The sequence below is a fragment of the Sorex araneus genome, chromosome 1, assembly GCF_027595985.1.
Source record: "Sorex araneus isolate mSorAra2 chromosome 1, mSorAra2.pri, whole genome shotgun sequence".
Taxonomy (NCBI): Eukaryota; Metazoa; Chordata; class Mammalia; order Eulipotyphla; family Soricidae; genus Sorex; species Sorex araneus.
In genome coordinates, this window is record NC_073302.1 from 19,641,065 (window position 1) to 19,661,618 (window position 20,554).

Below are 20,554 nucleotides of genomic sequence, written 5' to 3' on the forward strand. Positions count from 1 at the left end.
GGTGGAGTGGGGGGGTGACATAACCCACTTTGGGAAACTCGGGCTTCAAAGACATGCTTCCACCCATTTTCTAATGTCAACTATAGAAACATTATAGGTAGACTCCATGACAATTTTCATACCATGTCACAACCCCTTGAGTTCAAATCTGGGACCCCTTTTCCCTAACTCTCTCCCCTCTCCCGAACTCATTTTTCTCCCCAGTAAAGAGGTCACAATCACTTATACTTCTCAGTCTCAGAGAATTTCTGTGAAACACAGGTGACATCACCCAGGCCAGGCTGGGACACAGCGTACGTGCTGGTAACCATCATTGTGTCACTTTTTCCAGGATGCTTAAGCTTCAGAGTCATGCCATGTCTTGCCCGTGACTCCTTACCCAATTAATAGCAGAACTCGAATGCAGACTCAGGCCTCCTTCCTCTCCTGGGTTAATTACATCCAGGCGAGAAAATACAGGTCGCAGAGTGAGGGGTTGGGAGTGGGGGAGTGGGGGGTGTCCTTGAAATCCATCAGGTCCTGCAGTCCCCAGGTATTAGGACTCCAAAGGACGGGTTAGGAAGAGCTCCCTATCACGTGTTCAAAGTCTGCCCAAAGGAACCCAGGAGGTCATGTTCCCCAGTCTGATGATTTCTAGTGTCGTGGGAGCTCCTGCTATTTCAGACCGCGGACCTGTTTGTTCTCAGCGCACAGGATTCCGTCCAAACCACACATTACAGGTCTCTCCCTGGAAGCGAAGGCGCGGGGCTGGGGTGACGGTGGGGGGAGCAAGTTCCAGTGCGTTCTCTTGGGGGTTTTCAGCAAATTGACTTCTTTAATGAAAATATCTGAGCTGATAGACCTCATGCAAACGGAATGTGATGGCTCGGGCGCCAAGATTAGAGGAATGTATGCACCGCCGGATCTGCGGCCGCGGAGTTTCTCTTGCTTTATAATAAAGGCTGCCGCGTTGCACGCACAGCTCGCGGGTCCAGATCCTAAGACTTGCGGCCTGCGGTTCAGCCAGAGCAGCCTTCGCCTTGCAGTGTAGCCCAAACAAACTGGCTCCCCGTAGCAACCAAACCTCTGGGCAGGAGGGGGGTGGGTGCCGAGCCTCCACCCCAGGCGCCCCACGCTGCCTTAGGAGACTCTTGAGTCCCAGGTCCTGCCCCCTCCCAAGACCCGTAGACGGAGCTGGTAAGAGGTGCCCCCTGCGGCCACACACAAACCTACTTCTGATGGGACAGAAGCCGCATCCCACATGACTAAGGACACGGTCTTTGAGTGTTTATAGATACTCCCAAATGAGGCCCAAGGGAAAAGGGCCTGAGGCGGAGTATTTAGTCTCCGCTACTCTGGTTTGGAACCACACGCTTGCGCATGCCCAGAGCTCTGGCCAGGCTAACCACTTCTCGGACACACGCTTCAGTCCAGCCACTGACTCTGGCTCTGCTCCAGCCACCTTCTTCACGGCCAAGGTCTCCCGAAGTTCTCTCCCCCCCCCCCAAAGTCCAAGCCCACTCCTGTGACCCCCACTTCTCACCGCACAGGCACTCAATAAATTGCCAGAATTTATTTCCGGCATATAGGGGCTTCTCCTTGCCCACCCGCGTCTCCTCCCTCCTTCCTTCCCGTCCTCACCCTTGGACCCTACCCACCAGGGCAGACTTGATCAACAGACCCCTAGGATCTCAGACCTGCCTTGGGTGTCTCAATAGGATCCAGACCACAAAGAGAACCAAAGACTGGAGGTGAGTCCAGGTACTTATCTTCAACTCTATCTCTGAACTCTCCTGTGTGCTGAAAATTTGCCCATAAAAAGGACCTCAAATCTCACCCATCAAAACTAATCTATTTTTCCCCCCTAAGAAAACTAGGACATAGACATATAATTTGGGTTTTGTCATTTGGATACACACAGGATTTTTTTTCAGGGGGTGTCTCCCAACCAGTGCTCAGAGGAGCTGGGGGCCATTCCTCCCTTAATCAGCCACTGGGGCCCCATAGTTCAAAGCTAGAGCCTGGGGATGCAGAGGATGCAAACACGGCTCTGTTCAGCTCTGTTCCTGCCGTGCCAGGGACCAGCAGGACAACCCAGCAGTGCTGGGAGCCTCCAAGCCTACACCCAGCACTTCCTGGAGAGCCAAGTAGTATCACATCAGGGCTCACACTCGCATTCATGAGCACGCGAAGTGTGATGCTTGAGCTATCTCCCAGCCTCCAGCTGGCTTGAACCTTGAGCAAGGAAGGCCAAATGAAGAGCTTACATGGTTGACTTCTCACCACCAAGTCAGTGATGGTTTGTGGGCAGCTCTGAGACAGGGTATAGCCATGGTGTTCTCTAAAAGCAATGGTCTATTTGCAGCAGTGAGTGACAGACGCTTACTGCTGGATGCTTCCCTCTGCCTGGCTTCCTTCAGTTCCTTCCTGTTTCCTGAGACAGTTTCTTCAGTCTTTCATCAACTTTATGAGCTTCCAGACACGCTTCCAGAAGAAGTGTGTCTGCTCAGATAGTCCTGGATGACGACTGGTGCTTGCAACCAAAGACCTAATCTTTTCCTTCCCCTAGACCTAACATTCTTCCTCCTTTATTATACCTGTGGATTGCATGCATTCCACAAAACAGTCCACTGTCCAGCAGTTAGGAAGAAGAAAGGTTGGTAGTCTAGTGGTTGTAGCCTTTCTACACCTGCAGTCGGGCTCACCTCCTCAGACTGGTCCCTGAAGACCACTTTGCTGGACCACAAGCCTCTTGTGAGACTCTTCCTGGACTTGGTGCATTAAATGTCTGTCAGGTCAACGTGGGAGCCACCTGTAAGAGAGGAGGTCATTCTACTCTTGCCCAAGGATTCTAAGCCAAGTGGGGGTGGGCATTGGGTACTAAAGCTGAGACCAAGATGGAAACACAGGTTTACTGATTCCAAGTTCTCCACGGTGAGAGGATAGCTTCCTCATGTCAGCCCACCCCACACTTCACAGCAGCATTATATTCCTTTAACAACTGCTTCTAGAGTGCCCCACTGCAAAGAAGAGAAAGAGCCCTCCTGCCTTGTTCTTGCAGCAGAAGATGAACCAACCACAAACATAATAAATGTCTGATCATTGTGTGATTGTAACCCAAACCATGGGTTACAATCACTATCTCACAGTGATTCAATAAAATTTTTAAAAAATAGTAATAAATGAGCAAATGAAGTATCACATGGGAAGATATTAGGTGGCATGGGGAGAGGAAATGCCAGCACGGGGGGGCGGGAGAGGAGGCAGTTGTGACTTCCTATTAGTAGAAGGAGGTCAGAGGGAGAGGGCTCACAGAGCAAACGTTTGCAGAAGGGACAGAAGTTTGATACTGTGTTGGATTAGTGGTCATCTCCCTCGCTTTAGAAACAAGTGAGGGCCAGAGAGATCGCACAGGGGATTAAGGCGCTTGCCTTGCATGCAACGGACCCTGCTGAGATCCCGGGCAACACATACAGTGCTCCGAGCACCACCAGGAGTGATTCTTGACTACAAAGCCAGAAGTAAACCGGGAGCACTGTCAGACACAGCCTCAAAACAAAGACAAGAATCAACTAAAACTAAAAGTAAGGGAATGGTAGCCCAGATAAGGACAAAGATGACCCCAAGTGTCACAGTAATTTGGCTCCAGATTCTGATAAGAACCCAGATCACCCCTTGCTCCCACAGAACGCAGTATGTGTCCTCCCAAAGCAGCATCTGGGGGACAGAAGCCACCAAAACAAGCCGATTCTAAGACCTGGTGCCCGTCTGCTTCCAGCTCCAGCAGCTTCCCCCTTGCCGTGCATCCCCGTCAGGTTCCCTCTCGCAAGCAGGCTGCTCTAGCCACCCCCTCGCCCCACTGCCTTAGGGAATGCGGAACCCTCAACCCTCTCTCTTCCCAAGAGAGAGAGAGAGAGATATTTCAGCTGCCACAGGGCTCCCTCGGGTCACACACCTGAGCCCTGTTCTGGTTGGTACAGAAGCTACATCCAACCAGAGTCCTGAATTCTGGATTTTGGGAATTTGTAAGTGACCCCTAAAGGGGTGCACTGAGACCTGAGGTTGACATGCAACGTCTTCACGTTACTTTCACATGACCCCCACACGGAAGACTTTCTCAGGACTCTCCTCATTCTCCGTTAGCTTCTCCTTCCACGCCATTATTCCATCCATGCCTGGCCCGTTCTAGAGTCTCGCACCTTAAACTATGGCTCCTGAAACCCATATGGAGTCAGTAACCAAACAACAGAGTAGCAAAAGCAATCGACAATAATGTGTCTGGAGACACCCTGACAACCGTGGCCCCCAAAACTATTCAAAATCTACCAAGTCATGAATCTGAGGTGTTTCTGGCAGTGGCTCATCTGGGCTGTATCTCTCAAAAGGAAAGGGGTGGCAAATGGAGAAGGTTTGGGATATCCAGGGGCTCTGTGAGGGCTGGACTGGTTGGTTGCCTTTCTCCAAGTTCTCATTCCCCCTTTTTCATTTAAAAGTCGCCAGTCACACCTGGAAGGAGTCAATGCTGAGTGAAGTCGGCCAGGAAGAGAATGATCTCTCATAGGTGAGATATACAGAACATAGAAGGGGAGTAACAAACGGGCTTGAGAAAATGGATCCAAAGAACCAGTCTGCAAAATAGAACTTACTATGGTGGAGGACTGGGGTGGGGGGATGGGGGAGGTTGCGTGGGGGACTTGCTAGTCAAGGCTGTGGAGCGGGTATAGTGTGTGTACAAAACCCTATCATGAACAGGATTATAGACTACGGTGCCTAAAAGGAAAATAACAGTAAAATATAAAAGTCGGCCATGAGAACACCCAGTAAAGGCAGCAGGAACAAGCACCCACCACCCTCATGCAGATCCTGCAAGGCAGAAAAAGGCTGCAAGGGCCCCGATCTCAGACAAGCCGATGGAAGCAAGTCCATTGGGAGCAAGTATCAGGCTCTGAGAACACATGCAAGGCCCAGGGAGGGCTTTGGGGGATGGAGGGATTGGGCGTTAACCTGGGAGGAGGCAGCAGGCAGAAGTCAGCAGAAGCCAGAGCATAGCCAGGAGCCTGAGAAAAACAGAAACCCCACAGCAGGGCTTAATCCTGCAGAAAAAGGAGTCTGGTCTTCTGCCTAAATGCAATGAGAACCGTAAAGGAATTTTAAGCAGGGAAAATCATATCTGTTCTTTGTAAACCATTCCCTCTCCCCAAAATAGTTTTTTTTTTTAGATAACGTTCTTTTCTTAATCACTTTTCTTTTTAAAGCATTTTTATTGCTCTATCTTTTCTGCTTAGAGCAATTTGCATCCTTAAAACTAAACTTTGTCTCATGCATACAGAAAATAGCTAGAGCATATGATTCTTATTGGTTCTCTAAACCTCTGCCCTTTGCAGTGTTTAATACATTAACTTGCAGACAAGGTAGAATTTATATCTACCAAGTTGAGACGTGAGTTTTATGCATGTTGTGTCTATCATTTGTTTCCTTATTTTTTCATTGCTGTCCTCTTTGGGTTTAACTAAATATTTTCTAGTTAAAAACAGACAGCGAAATTCTTTTTTTTTATTTTATTGAATCACTGTGAGATAGTTACACGCTTTCATTTTTGGGTTACAATCACACAATGATCAAACACCCATCCCTCCACCAGTGCACATTCCCCACCACCAATATCCCCAGTATACCCCCCCTTTCCCACCCTCTCCCTGCCTCCATGGCAGACTATATTCCCCATACTCTCTCTACTTTTGGGTATTATGGCTTGCAACACAGACACTGAGAGGTCATCATGTTTAGTCCATTATCTACTTTCGGCACGCATCTCCCATCCCAACTGATTCTTCCAGCCATCATTTTCTTAGTGATCTCTTCTCTATTCTATCTGCCTTCTCCAATCCTCTCATGAAGCAGGCTTCCAGCTATGGGGCAATCCTCCTGGCCCTTGTATCTACTGTCCTTGGGTGTCAGCCTCATGTGATGCTACCCTACACTCCACAAATGAGTGCAGTCCCTCTATGTCTGTCCCTCTCTTTCTGATTCATTTCACTTAGCATGATACTCTCCAGGTCTATCCATTTATAAGCAAATTTCATGACTTCATCTCTCCTAACAGCTGCATAGTATTCTATTGTGTAGGTATACCAAAGTTTCTTTAACCAGTCATCTGTTCTAGGGCATTTCTATTGTTTCCAGATTTTGGCTATTGTGAACAGTGCTGCAATGAACATATAGGTACAAATGTCATTTCTACTGTGCTTTTTTTTTCTTTTTGGGTCACACCCAGCAATGCACAGGAGTTATTCCTTGCTCTGCACTCAGGAATCACCCCTGGCGGTGCTCAGGGGACCGTATGGGATGCTGGGTATGGAACCCAGGCTGGCCGCTTGCAAGGCAAAAGCCCTACTCGCTATGCTATCGCTCCAGCCCCTCTACTGTGCTTTTTTACATCCCTGGGATATATTTCTAGAAGTGATATTGTGGGGTCATATGGAAGTTCAATTTCTAGTTTTTGAAGGACTGTCCATATTGTTTTCCAGAAAGGCCGGATCAATCGGCATTCCCACCAACAGTGAAAGAGCGTCCCTTTTCCCCACATCCACGCCAGCACTGGTTGCTTTTGTTCTTTTGAATGTGTGCCAGTCTCTGTGGTGTGAGATGATATCTCATTTTTGTTTTGCTTTGCATCTCCCTGATGACTAGAGATGTGAAGCATTTTTTTCATGTGCCTTTTGGCCATTTGATTTTTTTTTCTTGAGGAAGCTTCTGTTCATTTCTTTTCCCCATTTTTTGATGGGGTTGGAGGTTTTTTTCTTATATAATTCTACTAGTGTCTTGTATATCCTGGATATTAATCCCTTATCAGATGGGTATTGGGTAAATATTCTTTCCCATTCTGTGGGCTCTTTCTGTATGTTGGTCACTGTTTCTTTTGAAGTGCAGAAGCTTCTCAGTTTGATGTAGTCCCATTTGTTTATGTTTGCTTCCACTTGCATGGTCAGTGCCAGACAGCGAAATTTTTTTAATACAGATGCCAGGTGACAGTGAATAGAATGAGAATTAGAGGAACTCGCGGAGGCTGTAGTTCAATGCAGACAAGGAAGCGATAAGGGAGCCAAGGCCCAGTCTCAAAACCTGCGGGTTCTCGGAGTGCAGCTGAGAGTTGCTGATGGAGCTAAGGCATATGATGACAAAATCGTCATTGCTCCTTAGCAAACTCATCCTCACATTTGGAAAAGGTGCCTTTAGGCGCGGGTCCTCTCCCAGCAAGAATTAGGAATGAGGTGTGCTACACTAATGACCAGCAGAGGGCGCCGCTCTCCCGTCCTCCTCCTTCCCCGGCAAACTGGGGATGGATTTTAAACGCTCAGAATGAAAGCGGGAGGAAAGGTCCTTTACTTGAGATTCGCTCTAATTCTACCAAGTCTGGAATATAATAGACTTCAGTAAGCTAAAGAGTACAAACACGCACACGCGCGCGCGCACGCGCACACGGACACGCACACGCACGCATGCACACCAGCTCAGGACATTTGCACTTCTAAATAAAGGAGTAGTGTTTGAGAGAGTAACATGCATCAGCCTTGAAGTGGTAGAGCTGAGATTAGGTTACTAGGTCTCCCGAGCACTGGGACCATGCGCCTTGAGGTCCACCCAGCTGCCTATTCATTCCTCTATCCATTCCCCTATTCCCTAACTGGAACACCTGCCTTTGCTGCTTCTCCCAGAACACTTCTCGCCTGGCCAAACTAAGGTGGTTGTAAGAGGATGGTGAAGGCCATCAGCTTTGCCTCCAAGCTGAATTTGAAGCCTAGGTTTTCCAAGGGCCGAGCAATCTTGGCCTAGTCGATTCATTTTTGGGTGTTCCCTAAATTGAAAATAAAGAAGGCTATGAGGGTTAGAATGTGGGATGATTTAAGGAGGATAATAGGCAGTGGGGCTGGAGCGATAGCACAGCGGGTAGGGCGTTTGCCTTGCACGCGGCCGACCGGGGTTCGATTCCTCCGCCCCTCTCGGAGAGCCCTGCAAGCTACCTAGAGTATCCCGCCCGCAAGGCAGAGCCTGGCAAGCTACCCGTGGCGTATTCAATATGCCAAAAACAGTAATAATAGGTCTCACAATGGAGACATTACTGGTGCCCGCTCGAGCAAATCGATGAGCAACGGGATGACAGTGGTACAGTGACAGTGATAGAGTCAATAGGCAGTGAGTTCCCAGAGAACACCGACAGGGCTGTGTCTCCCTCAAAGTCGAAAGACATCTGTCCCTAGCCTCTGGATGAAATGCTTAAACTGACCAGTAGATGGCAGCCTTTCCCGGCCTTGGGCGAGCCCCACGCCCCGCTGCCAGTGGACCTGCTGCTGAGAACCAGCCCAAGATAAGCAGGCTATCCAGGTTCCCCTTTCCTCATTCCCCTCTCTCAGGCCTCGTCAAGGGGCAGCAAAGCAAGGCAGGCTTCCTCTCTCTTCCTGCCTCCCCGCCGCTGCACAAAACCTCCAGTCCACAGCAGAGACCCGTCTTGCTTATCTCCTCTTTGGAAGCATGCCAGGGAGGAGCAATACTAGGACAGGGGCTAGGGGTGCTTGCTTTACACACAGCCGACCCGGGCTCCACCCTTGGTGCCCCAGATGGCTCCCTGAGCACCACCAGGAGGAATCTCTAAGCAGGAGTCAGCCCTGAGCACCACCACCATTGGGTGTGGCTCCCCCAAACTAAACAACGACACAGTGCATCCAGGTGGGGGGAAGCAAGAATGCAAGGCCCCGGGAGGGAGAAACTCCGGACCCTTCAGGGTCACTGATGTCTCATCTTGGCCTTGACTTGCTTCTGCTGGCTGAAGCCCCGCTGTTGGGAGCAAAGGTCAGACTCCACTTCCTGTTGAGGACTCCTTTGGCTGGTGCAGTGCCTCCTCTTCAGCGCTGAGCCTTCCTGCAGAGAGCGGGGTGCGGTGCCTCCAGAACTGGGTAAGAGCCCCTTTGCCGGGCCACTGTCTTCCCTTCCCTCCACACGGGGCCGGGGGCGCTGTTTGGCGCCCGGGCCTCCGGGGACCCCAGTAGCTGAGGCAGCTCTGAGCGTGCTGTTGCCCGTGCCCCCAGAGCCAAGGCGAGAACTGCTCTGAAACGCGGAGAAGTGTCGGGAGCCAGAGACAGACGGCGCAGCAGCTAGGAGGCTGGGCTTGCGTGTCGGGGTGCCCTGCCCCCCCGGGGGACCCAGGCAGCAGCAAACACCTCGAGCCCTTGCACCCAGACATAGCCCCAGGTTGCCAAGAGTTCCCGTGGACCCCCAGACTTCCAGAGCACCTCTGGGGGATCCTCCTCCCCCCCCCAGATCAATTCATTAATTCATTATTTCATCAAAGTGCTCCCACGGAGCTGATCCTGCGCCCATGGCTTGTCTCCCTGCCAGGAGTAAAGCTCGGGGCACTAGCGGGGCCTTGGAACCTGCCAGGACACTTCTGCCTGTCCCCCTCTCTGCTCTCCAAAGCCAGCAAGCACAGCCCCCCCCCCCACACCTCAGACCTCTCATCCCCAAGCTCTTCCCTGCTGGAAAATGCCAGCTCCCCCTCCTTCCTGTGACCTTCTCAAGGTCACCTGCTCTGTGAGATTGCTCCTCAGCACACATGTCTACCACACCATTACACACACACACACACATGCACACACCGTTCCCAGGACACACTCACACGTTCCACGTGCTCACTTACCCCACAAACATGCACCCGCATGCACACACCACACATACACACACTCTATACCACGTACCAAACCCACACCATAGACACACACTCTACACACACATGCACACACACAAGCACTCATATACCACATCACACTCACACAACAGACACACACACTACACACGCACACACACAAACCCACACAAACATTCTACACCACATCACACATACCACTCACACAGCAGGCACACACACTGCACACACATGCACAACATGCAAGACTCACATCACATCACACACAGTGCTCACATAACAGACACACTACATACGCACACGCATGCACACACCTCCTCCCATCCCCCATCTTCTATTTTTCTCTGTCACTTGTGTTTCTACCCAGCACATGGCCTGTTCCCTTAGGGACATACGTACTTTCTAGACATCTAGCTTTGTGACAATCAGAAGTGTATGTGTGTGCGTGACACATCTGCTGAATCCTCTGCAGGCGGGCAGAGAGTCTGGCTATGACCCTAGGAGAAGGGGTCACCTGGAAGGTCACAGGAATGCCTGGTGATGCCCAGTTAGTAGTAACCGGGACAATGCTGGACCAGAAGCCCAGAGGAGAATCACCTCAGTATCCTCTCCTGTTTCAGTGGCCCACACCCTTAGGGCATCATAAGGTGCCCAGTCACCACCTTTGTTAAAAAGGCATAAAAGTCTTCAGCCTTTCTCTGGGCTTCTGTGTCAGGAGAGACCCCGCCCATAACCCAGGGGCTTCCCTGCCTGACTCCCTTCCTCCCCTTTATCTAAAGACTTTATCAAGTCTCTATTGAATTCTCTGTATTCAAGCATATAAAGTCTTATATTGCTGACTTTAATATAAGTAAATTAGATTTACTTCCATAAGTAAATATATAGGTACTTTATATATTTATAAAGTCATTCCTGAATTCGCCCGTTCACTTTCTGGTCTCTCGATTTCAATTTTGACTGCTGGAGGACAAGAACCTGCACGTCTGTGCCTGCTTCGGAGGAGAGCTGAGAGTCCTCACGAGCCTCGGGTGGGTTCCTGCTCTGTGTGTACCCCGGCTCCTAGCTCCTCATGCTGGTGGCAGCAAACATAGGTGTCATCTCTGCACAGTCACTGAGCACTCCCGTCTCTGCACAGTCACTGAGCACTCCCGTCTCTGCACAGTCACTGAGCACTCCCGTCTCTGCACAGTCACTGAGCACTCCCGTCTCTGCACAGCCACTGAGCACTCCCGTCTCTGCACAGTCACTGAGCACTCCCGTCTCTGCACAGTCACTGAGCACTCCCGTCTCTGCACAGTCACTGAGCACTCCCGTCTCTGCACAGTCACTGAGCACTCCCGTCTCTGCACAGTCACTGAGCACTCCCGTCTCTGCACAGTCACTGAGCACTCCCGTCTCTGCACAGTCACTGAGCACTCCCGTCTCTGCACAGTCACTGAGCACTCCCGTCTCTGCACAGCCACTGAGCACTCCCGTCTCTGCACAGTCACTGAGCACTCCCGTCTCTGCACAGTCACTGAGCACTCCCGTCTCTGCACAGTCACTGAGCGCTCCCGTCTCTGCACAGTCACTGAGCGCTCCCGTCTCTGCACAGCCACTGAGCACTCCCGTCTCTGCACAGTCACTGAGCACTCCCGTCTCTGCACAGTCACTGAGCACTCCCGTCTCTGCACAGTCACTGAGCGCTCCCGTCTCTGCACAGTCACTGAGCGCTCCCGTCTCTGCACAGTCACTGAGCACTCCCGTCTCTGCACAGTCACTGAGCGCTCCCGTCTCTGCACAGTCACTGAGCGCTCCCGTCTCTGCACAGTCACTGAGCACTCCCGTCTCTGCACAGTCACTGAGCACTCCCGTCTCTGCACAGTCACTGAGCACTCCCGTCTCTGCACAGTCACTGAGCACTCCCGTCTCTGCACAGCCACTGAGCACTCCCGTCTCTGCACAGTCACTGAGCACTCCCGTCTCTGCACAGTCACTGAGCGCTCCCGTCTCTGCACAGTCACTGAGCACTCCCGTCTCTGCACAGTCACTGAGCACTCCCAGCATGAAGGCTCACTATCACCTCCTGGTGTGACCTTTTTTTTTTGTAATTTTTTAGCATAGCGGGTGGGGTGTTTACCTTGCACAAGGCCAACCACGGTTCGATTCCTCCATCCCTGTTGGAGAGCCCAGCAAGCTACCAAGAATAGCCCACCTGCAAGTCAGAGCCTGGCAAGCTACCCATGGCATATTCGATATGCCAAAAACAGTAACAACAAGTCTCACAATGGAGACGTTACGGGTGCCCGCCCGAGCAAATCCATGAACGACAGTGCTACAGTGCTATTTTTTATTGATTGATTTATTTATTTTTGCTTTTTGAGTCACACCAGGGATTATCCCTGGCTCTGCACTCAGGAATCACTCCTGGAGGTGTTTTGGGGACCAGATGGGATGCCAGAACTGAACCCTGGTCGGCTGCATACAAGGCAAGCGCCCTACCCGCTGTACTGTCGCTCTGGCCCCTCTTTTGTAATTTTTTTCCCAATTTTTTCCTTATACTTTACAAAGTTGTTCATGATGATTTGTTACAGTCATTCAATATCCCTACACCAATTCTACCACCATTACACTTCCCCTCCATCATTTTCTCCAATTTTCCCAACCACCCCTTAAGCCTGTTCCGATAGCAGGCCCTCGGTGATTTATTTCATATTGCTTGCTATCAACACTTTGCTAACAGGATGATCAAAAAGCGTTTCCTTAGAAGAAAGTTAGTGAAGACTGTTGTATCTCACCATGGAGCCATTAAGTCCTTGCATAGGAGATTACTAAGATGTTGTTACAGGGTAAGCCTTCTGTGTTTATAGATTGTTAATTGAGATAGGTTACCTTCGACGTTACACCCCATCCAATCTGGTGTGCTACCACTGGTTTGTCAGTGCTGTAGAGTTTGAAATATGTTCCCACGTTCTCAACAAAACCTCCCGGTGCACCGTTGCAAGAAAACTTCCTGATGTGACTTAAAGAAACAGGAAAGGGCTTGTTCTCTTGGGAGTCCCAGCAGTGGCCCTTCCCAGGGAGTGACAGGGGTGGACCCCGACAGTCTTTCAGCCAAAGAAGGAGGAACCCTCGGCGCCATCTTGCCACATTCAACAGAGAAGCAGCCAGGCATTCTGGTGAGCAACGTGGCCCGGACAATGCTCCGGACCCGAATCGGAACCAGCAACACCAGGGATCCAGACGGAGGAGGTACAGCCAGCACACCTTCTCCAGATGGAGTCCCGGCGACACTGAGCAGCAACTAACACGGCTCCTGGATGCGGGACTGGGACACATCCGAACCTTTTCTAAAAACTGAAAACATACAATCTTTTAATGGAAAACTAATTATCAAATGTTTCCTTAGTAGGGCTGTCTTTCTTGGGGGGAAACTCCAACAACAATAGTGAGTTTTGTGTTGAAATATGGAACGTAATCAAGGTAAACAGAAAATTAAGTGAAATTCATCAGTTATACAGTTGGGGGGGGCGTGGGTGGGGGGGTATACTAGGGATTTTGGTGATGGAATATGGGCACTGGTGAAGGGACGGTGTTTGAATATTGTATAACTGAGACATAAACCTGAGAACTTTGTAACTTTCCACATGGTGATAAAATAAAAATATTTTTTTTAATTTTTTTTAAATTTAAAAAAATGAGGCAATGAGTCTAAAAAAAAACAAAGAAGGAGGAAATGTGGCAGACATGCAGCTCAGTGTTCACAGAGTAGAAACGTTGGCATCAACCGCTGTTCTAGAGCCTTGGTTATAACTTCCCATTTATGGATCAATGTGCAAACAGGTGCCCATCGGCAAATGGGGTCTACCACTCCCCACATACTTCCTCTTGGAGAGTGACCAGGTCTCCCTTTGCACAGACCCTACCACCCTGTCAAAGAACCAGCATGAACCATCCTTTCTTCTTATTTTAATTTATTCACATCCTTGGGCCACACCCGGTAGTGCTCAGAGTGTACTCCTGGCTCTGTGCTCAGGAATCACTCCTGCTAGGGCTCCAGGGACAATATGGGATGTCAGGGAACAAAGTCTGTTCAGCCATGTGCAAGGCAAGTGCCTTCCCTTGGCCCCAAGGTCCCAGGTTCCATCCTCAATACTGCCTTTTTTTTTTTTTAAGGAACCATCATTTCTCAAGGATCCGTGGGAGAGGGGGCAACGGTAGCTGAGCTGTCTGACTGTTTATTGATGTAAATTCACTGGAACGAGTTACTAAGAAGCCAGCGAGAAAGTGACCTGCCATCACTGCAGCATCCTTACACCAGAGCCATCTTGTCACAGATCCGAAGACCTTTCTAAAAAGCACCTCTGGCTTCCCCAGTGAAATGAGGCCCGATCCGTATTCTTGGGGGATAAACTCCAACAAGAATAGTGAGTTCTGTGTTGAAACTCCAACAACAATAGTGAGTTCTGTGTTGAAATATGGAATGTAATCAAGGTAAAGAGAAAAGGAAGTGAAATTTATCAGTTATGCGGGGGGTGGGGGTGGAGGGTTGGAGGGTGGGGGGGTGGGAGGTATACTGGCTTTGTTTTTTTTTTTTTGGTGGTGGTGGAATATGGGCACTGGTGAAAGGATAGGTGTTTGAGCATTGTATAACTGGGACATAAGCCTGAGAACGTTGTAACTTTCCACATGGTGATTCAATAAAATAAATTTTTTAAAAAATGAGGCCCGATCATCCCTTAGAGACATCCATTTCTCTGGAAAGGACGCTGAGGTCACAAGCAGGCTCAGGAGGAGAAAGGGAACTCTTCAAGGGACACTCAGTGAAAGCTTCCTTGTCACTGAGATGCAATACTTGTGTGAGTGCAGGCCTCAAGCACGGTTCAGACCTGACCTACAGGGACGGGGATGTCCTTCCCAGCCCTCGGGTAATTCCCCTCTTTGTCTGTGGCACCTTGTCTGGTCTCAAAAGCATTTCTGCTCTCAATTTTCAGTCTCCAGTCTGAGTTGTAAATGCAAAGAAAGAAGTGAGGAGGGCAGAGATCAGTGATAAGAGTAGTTACCTTGCATTTGTGAGATTCCAGGTTCAGTCCCGGGAAGACAAGGAAGAAGGAAGAAAAGAAGGAAGGGAGGAAGGCAGGCAGGGAGGGAGACAGGAAGAAAGAAGGAAGGAAGGAAAGAAGGAAGGAAGGAAGGAAGGAAGGAAGGAAGGAAGGAAGGAAGGAAGGAAGGAAGGAAGGAAGGAAGGAAGGAAGGGAGGGAGAAGGGAGGGAGAGAGGGAGGGGGGAGGAAGGGAGGGAGGGAGGGAGGGAGGGAGGGAGGGAGGGAGGGAGGAGGGAAGGGAGGGAGGGAGGGAGGGGGAAAGAGTGACCTCAAAACAAACAAAAAAGGGGTTGATAGTTTTGAAACTGAGATTCTCTTCTACAAAAAGTGGACTTGGAGGTTCGAGGACAATGAGATAGTGCAGGGGGGCCTGCCTTGCATGCCCAAGTCCCCACATCTAATCCCCTGCATTGCATGTTTCCTGAGCACCCCCAGAAGTCTCTCTGGGAGCCTATGAGCACCATCAGAGTGTCCCTAAAGTCCCCTGAGGTTATGATGGGCTCAAAGGACTAGTATCACCTGAGAGGCCCCTGAGCACTGCTGGAGGGTCCCTGACTGTATCTAAAAAAAAAAAAAAAAGTGGACCCTCTGGGGAGAGAAGAGAGAAGACAGGGGAGATGTGCATTCTTCTGCACACGCAAAGCCCCCCTCCAGGGATCCGGTAGGGAGTCAGACTTGCAAGCTGGCAAATCCTAACTTCCCTGCCAACTCCCAGTGGAAGGAATTCTCCAAAGAAAACTTACAAGAAAGAAATCTGCTGTCCCCATCAGGACCTGCTGCCAAAGAATCTCACCGCCTCCTGGGCCAGCGTCTTGGCTGCAAGCGATTGCGTAAGGCCCATTTTCACTTTCTGATCTTCACCTAGGGAGTTTAGGAGGCGGGTGGCAGAGAGGCAGCCTCCATAAAAGCGAGCCCTTATCTGCAGGAAGAGAAATCGTCTTATCGCTCTTCCACTGATCTCGTACAGTCACCACGTAATCCTCTTTGCCCACTTCATCTAAATACCAAGTGCATTCCCACAGAATTTCAACTAGTTCCGGGGACATCCTGTCACGCATGCCTTCCATTCCAAGACGAAATTGATTATAACCAGACCCAGAGACAAGCACTCAGGAGATTGCATCCAGGTCAGACGGTGAGCAGGCTCGGGGCAAGAGTGATTCTGTAGTAACATGTGCCTCAGCAGCCCGTACCTGGCCCAGATGACAGCCGGGAGTTTCATCAATGAATGATGTAACTCTACATGGATCTTTTCCAACGTACAGAGCTGGCGATGTGACCTTTGGTCGGTTACCGAACTCTTCCAGGTTCCAACATTTTCATTTATACATTGAAACTCAAAGGATAATAATATTTCCCCAGAGTGTTTCTGTGGATGCAGTGTCACAGAAAGCTTCTGACATAGAGTTAGAGCTACTGACCACACCTAGAACCAGCCTTCCACAGAGTGTAGCATCCGAAGTCCGCCCGATGGTTCAGGGGAACTGATTTGAATGCTCTCAGCTACCTTAGCGAGAAGGGGCACTGAGAGGTGAATCTGTGTGCCTGGGTTCGCAGCGGCTGCTAGGTGCTCCAGAGAAGAGTTTGGGGGTGGAAGGAAGGAAGAAAATCTAAGCTTAAGTGGTTCTGCTAACCAGGAGGCAGCTGCTCTCGTGTGGGTCTTCTGTTCATGCCAGTAGTTGACATGAATTCAGACATTTTCGAGGCCAGACGGGGTGCTGAGACACGCTTTGGTGCAAAATCCTACCCACCGTACTCTCGCTCCAGCACCTGCAAGTCACAATCTCAATCTCCTAATCAGGCCATCAGTTCATCCTGAGGATGCAAAACCGCCTGGGCCTGAGGTTCTGGGGATACCCATGTCACCTAGCTGGTACCGGGGATCTCCGGGGCCACCTGGAGGTGCTTACGGGCCCTCAGGGTTGTACCAGGTGATGCTCAGTAGCACGCAGTGCTGGGAACTGAACCCAGGGTGGCAGCGTGCCTAACCACTCTACTCTCTCCTGTTTGTTCCCTCATAGTATCTTTTTTTGTGTTGTTGTTTCTGTTTTTTGTTTTTTTAGGGAGAGGAGGGTGAAAGGGGTGGTTGTTTTGGGCCACACTTGGTAGTGCTCAGAGGCTCCTTCTGGTTCTGAGTTCAGGAATCACTCCTGCTTATGTTGTGGGGACCATATGCAGTGCTGGGAACAGAACTAAGATCAGCCATAGGCAAGGAAGTACCTTAACTCCTGGACTCTGGCCCCAAAGTCATTTTCACTTAAAATAGTCCCATCATAAATTTTCATTACCTCTGGCTCCTCTCTGTGCTACCACTGAATTTATTCCTGCAGATTAATTCTTATCAGGTGCTATGATCAGGAAATGGAATAGAAATATGTGGCCCAAATATCAGAAATGGATTGGATAAATGGGTGAATGAATGGAGTGACTCGGGTCTATGGGCAAACCTACTCTTTCTAGTTCTTTCCGTGGGTCTCTGTTCTCTTTTTTATCCAAATGGTTCTATTTTATTTTCTGTGACCTCCACAAGGCACTGTAAATTCTTCTGCTGAAAAGAAAAAAGAAGAAGGAAGTAAAAAAAAAATTTTTTAAGAGAGAGACCAGGGGCTGGAGTGATATCACAGCGAGTAGGGTGTTTGCCTTGCAAGCAGCCAACCCAGTTTGGGTCCCAGTATCCCATATGGTTCCCTGAGAACCATCAGGGGTAATTCCTGAGTGCAGAGCCAGGAGTGACCCCTGTGCATCGCCAGGTGTGACTCAAAAAGTAAAAGAGAGGGGGGAGGCGGGGGGAGAGAGAGACCAGAGAGATAACTTAAGGGTTGGAGTATACATGTTTTTCATGTGGGAGGCCCAGATTTCTTCCACAGAATCACATGTTTTTGCAAACCAGCTCTGGGAGCCATCTCTGAGTACCAGGAGTAGTCCCTGAGCATCAAAGATATGGCTCAAATAAACAAAAGAATACAGAAACAAAAATTAATTGATTAAAAACTTTAAACATGAAGCTGCACACAGACTCCCAGGTTTTAAGATGGCATTTGTCTTCTCTAAAATTTCTCTTTTTGAAAGTATTATGATGCACAAAATAATAACATCAAATGTCAACTTGTAACATTGACTAGTTGACTTATAAACATCAACTCATATCTGGCATAGACCTTTGGATCTATATCAGGTCCTGTCAAGTGTTTCCCATGCTGGAAACAAAAAAAAAATCCTATGAGAAAGGTGATCTCATCACAGCCATTATGCAGGGTGGGAAACTGAGGCACAGAGAGGTGATTTCAAAGTTGCACCCATGAGTAAGCCCTTTATTTCAGACAGCATTAAATTAGGACACTTTCATTTAGGGTCTCTCATCATCTGGGAGTTGGCTGATGACTGGATATAATTAATACATTGCAGGTGCCGGCAATGAGTCCGCAAGGGCAGACCCACAAGTGCTTGCAGACAGGGAGGAAACTCAATTTTCCTTCTGTCATTCAAGGTCCACAATCCAGAAGTGCACAGCCTGACTACAGAAAACAACAGAAGCCAAGAGGTGAATCATGGTTGGAGCCGGGATGAAAAGAGAAAAGAGTCAGGGGCCGGAGCGATAGCACAGCGGGTAGGGCGTTTGCCTTGCACGTGGCCGACCTGGGTTCAATCCCAGGCATCCCATAGGGTCCCCTGAGCACCGCCAGGAGTAATTCCTGAGTGCAGAGCCAGGAGGAACCCCTGAGCATCGCTGGGTGTGACCCAAAAAGAAAAAAAAAGAAAAGAGAAAAGAGTCAGAAGGCAAAAGGCCATGCTCCCTACTATTCTCCCTGCTGTCAGGCAGACGGGGGGAGAGACTCAGGGGCACTCTGACCTGATGCATTTCTGCAGTGTGGAAAGCTGAGATGGGATGATAAGGTCATTGAGAAGGGAGAACCTGCACCCCCGGAACTGCCCACAGTCTAGAAGGTGACTCTCGCTGTCTCCAGGGAGCTGCACCTGCCAAGCTGGCCTGGTGGGGAAGCGGCTGTACCACCTGCACTCAGAAAACAGTGGTCAGTGGAAGCAACTGCCTTGCTGTTCCGCATTCTGTCCCCTAGGACTCTAGAAGCTATTGCAGGCCCCTTCCTCTTTGGGAAGAGGACTCTTTCCAGTCTAGACACTTTCCATGCCTCAGCCCTCAGAGTTTCAGAGAGAACTACCCAGGTGGAAATGTGTGTCCACAGAGGTGTTCCTGAAAGGAATTGCTTGACTCCTGGCTTATTCCTGGCTCGGGGCTTATTTTTGGAGGTTCTCAAGGGACAATATGTGATACCAGGTATCAAACCCAGGTTGGTGGCCTGCAAGGCAAGTGCCTTCATGCGGTGCTATCTCTTCAGTTCCTGAGATGGTTCATTTTTAGAGGAGCTGGCTAGGCTGTCGGAAAACAGAGAGAAACTGGCCAGAGAATTAATTTAGCTGCACAGGGCTCCTTTAGGTCTGATGCCACGAAAGCCCCCGCTGAGAAGAGAACACGAGAACCTCCACCCTGCGAGGGGTCCAGGATATGGTCAGTGAGGAAGACCCACAGGGAGACACAAACGTGTTCCAGCCAATAACTTCAATGTGTCCCAGCAACCTCGCAGCCCCTCCAAGATCTCTCTACTTCATGGAGTTGTGGGGGGAGAGGGGAAGGTTGCAAAGCATGAGGAGTCCACACAGATATGACCGGGGAACATTTTCAAAATCTGTGGGGGACATCCCTTGGGGACCCTCAACCTGGAGGGACAGGTGTTGTGGATCAGAGTTCACAGGAGAACTCCAAGGTGAGTCCGGCTGTCTTCTCCCCACAGGCCCCAGGGAATGGAGCTTCTGTGTGTTGCCCACAGTATGTGCTGGCATTTTCTGCAACCTCATCCTGTCTACGCCCCCATGCTGCATCCTGGAATACTCCCCAAGCCCTGTCTCTTGGCTCTGCTTTAGGGCTCATCCACGGAGGTAGAAGCTCCAGAGGGACCATGATAAGGACCAAGAGTGACATCCCAGCTCAAACCCGGGTGATCAATTTTAGGCAGGTGACAAACAGGCCAGGAGAAAGCTTCAGGTCTCAGACTACAGGGTTCACCGAGTCAAGATGACAGAGCCTAGCCTAGGATCAGGTCGCCTTGGTGACCCAGGCTCAGCCTGTCTCAACACTGACCTTGGCATGGCCAGATGGAATTCAGGGAAAGGATTGGGATGGGCAGAAAAGAGACCTTGGAGTGAAAGTCTGCTCATAAAAATGAGGTCACCAGGGAAAGCACAAGATAAAGTTCTGATTCAGCCCTCCTGCCAGTGCCCAGAAATCACGTGTGGCACAATGGATAGGGCATGAATGGAACCGCAGCTTTCCTGAATGCTGTCTGGTCTGGTTTCAATCAGCTAAGCACTTTTCATAATGAGCTCATTCTGCTCTCAAAACAGCCCTGTGAGGTACTCACCCCATTCTACAGGGGATCTGAGTGAGTTCCTAGAACAGCACGACCAAGACTTGCCAGAGGTACTAGATTTCCAATTCCAAGCACTGCACCACCAACAACTCTCCTGCCCATGATGCTTCAGTTCACGTTCAAGCTCAACAACCAACCCTGGGGATGGAGGCTTGATGGCTGCAGAGACGTGTGGCTGGGCAAGGCTGGAACAGACATGATTCAGGGACTTGTGCCTTGCACACTCAGAGATAAGACTTTGATCCACAGCACAGTTCTCTGAGCACCACCAGGTATAACCTTGGAGACCCTCGGGCAACACCAGGGACCAACCTGCACTGAGATTTTGGACCATCTGATCCAGCATGTGCTG